The 2,462-nt window shown below is 45.5% G+C and overlaps 1 non-coding gene across 1 annotated transcript; it reads right to left on the reverse strand.

Annotated features, from left to right (window-relative positions):
- Positions 1–577: 577 nt before the first annotated feature.
- On the reverse strand, positions 578–650 carry TRNAR-CCG (transfer RNA arginine (anticodon CCG)). The gene has a single exon. It is a non-coding gene; the product is annotated as a tRNA-Arg (tRNA).
- Positions 651–2,462: the final 1,812 nt, after the last annotated feature.

Below are 2,462 nucleotides of genomic sequence, written 5' to 3' on the forward strand. Positions count from 1 at the left end.
AACCTATATGAATGACTTTCATCCGCAGCTTGATGGAGGACTGCGCATTCCCTGTACCCGCAACAAGCTTCAGTACAACTGGAGGTGTATATAAATTAGCTCGACTGTGAACCTTCATTAGCTCAACCATTTTTTTTTTGTAATCGGTGAAAAATCATTAACGTGACGAGTAAAGAACCAATTTCATTTATACTATCAAATTTTTATTGACTAACATGTGATTGTTTCGATAATTATGAGATTCCGAATAAAATGCGTGGTGATTTAAATCATTTCCGTATGTAGAGACACACAATCTTTGATTGCTTACATAATAAACTCTGCAACTCACAGCATTTACTTCGGAAATATTACTTAAAACAGTCAAATATCAGATTAAACAGATGACGAGGGTTAAGATAAACAGGAAGTTTAAGCGACGTTTGGACGATGAATATCGCGCGAAAACGCCGAATTGAAATAATGAAATCATAATTACGTTTTGAATGCCAACGAAATGCATTTGTTCATCGTAAAAGACTTTATAGAAGACGACATGACAGATTATTGAAAAAGTAAGGAAAGCAAAAAAACTATTCGACCCAGATGGGACTCGAACCCACAATCCCCAGCTCCGGAGGCTGATGCCTTATCCATTAGGCCACTGGGCCAGCACATTAGCACGTCCTATTGATGTATTAAAGGGGTGTAAACTGTGTGTGTTACAGGTATTTTGACTGCGAGGGCCATTTGGCCCATCATGCCTGCGTCACACCCACACCAGATTCAATGGCTCCTTCAAAACCATCTTTATTTGGTTGTGGGATGTGGGGCTGGGAATGGAGAACACTGTGTCTGTGGCAGGCCCAAGGAAATCACCAGGGTGAAATATTTCTGTTTGATTACTATTTTTATTTTTTATGTCTCCGCCGACAAAGTCACCGGATTCATTATGTTTTTGGGTTGTCCGTCCGTCCGTCCGTCCGTCCGTCGGTCCGTCCGCCCGCCCGTCCGTCCGTCCGCCCGTCCGCCCGTCCGTCCGTCCGTCCGCCCATCCGTCCACCCGTCCGTCCGTCCGCCCGTCCGTCCGTCCGTCCGTCCGTCCGTCCGTCCGCCCGTCCGCCCGTCCGTCCGCCCGTCCGCCCGTCCATCCGTCCCGGCTAAACCTCGTTTTTCTCAGCAACCACATGTCCGATTGAGACGAAACTTTCAGGGTAGGAGTGACACCCATGCAGAATGTTTTTATAATTGTGACGTCATAGGTCACGTGGCATGGCAGCCATCTTGGATTAAAAGCAAATAATTTAAAAATTCTTTGTCGGAAACCGCTGAATGGAAAAATTTTAAACTTGGCACATTGTCAAGTACTTCCAATGTGGAACAAAAGCATGATAATGATGACATCATAGGTGAAGTGGTATACCAGCCAAAAATGTTTTCATCGAGCTGCAGCTGCTCAAACTAGAGCGTTTAAGAGAGCTAAACCCATGCTGTCCTCCTCACCATTACTTGTCCATTACGACACATCCAAGGAACTTATTCTCAGTCATACGGCATCGGGTGTGTGTTGTTGCAGACCAACAAAACTGGTAATCTCCAACCTCTTGCATTTGCATTCCGAACCCAATCTAACACTGAACGTTGCTGTACTGGAGTCGAACGAGAGGCATTAGCGTGTGTCTGGAACACCTCGAAGATGCACCAACCTTTTCTTTGGAAGACATTCTACCATTGAGACTGATCACGTACCCTTGTTAGGTCTTTTGGGAGAACCCAGAGCCATTCTGTGGTTTTACATGAAGCAGGTAACTGCACTGTGGAAAAGGTAACTGAAATTAAATAAAGCAGTCAAGTATGTTTCTACCCCCGTTAATTCACCCCAGATCCACTTTTCTGAAATACCAACTTCTTTCCTGGAAGCCCTAGCAGTGTCCATGTGTTGTTGTTGTTTTACCTCTCCCACCTCCCAACCTCCTTCCCACGCCTCCACCCCCCACAGATCTCCCTGCTCTCAAATGTTGTACTTGTGTGCTTTCCCCTCTCTCCCCATCTTGTCTCCCGCTCCCTTTATTTCGTCTTATGTGTCGGTTTCTTTTTTGTTTGTTTTTTTTTTGTCATTAATGTTAGCTCTTACACGAGCCTCGATCTTGGATACAAAAAAAAAGGGGAGAAAAAAAGTGTGACTTGTGCCGTGGATGGGGAATTTTCAAGGCCACACAGCTTCTGGGCTTGCTGCCTGGCTGCAAAGATGTGCTGCAGATAGGGAAAAGAAAGTGTGGGCTCAGGTCTCTGAGTGGCTTGGGGAACATGCTGTGCAGACAGAGCTGTTTATGCGAAATGTCTGACATGTACTTGCACATGAAAGAGAATGGACTGGGGGACAGATGTATTATGGGGCATGCTGAACTGAATCATGGACACAGACCTCTACACTGGATCAACTAATGCAAACGTAGACGTCAGACGGTGGATCGGACTGGTCA

This window comes from Myxine glutinosa, chromosome 5 (assembly GCF_964187855.1).
Source record: "Myxine glutinosa chromosome 5, kmMyxGlut1.1, whole genome shotgun sequence".
In the NCBI taxonomy this organism is placed as follows: domain Eukaryota; kingdom Metazoa; phylum Chordata; class Myxini; order Myxiniformes; family Myxinidae; genus Myxine; species Myxine glutinosa.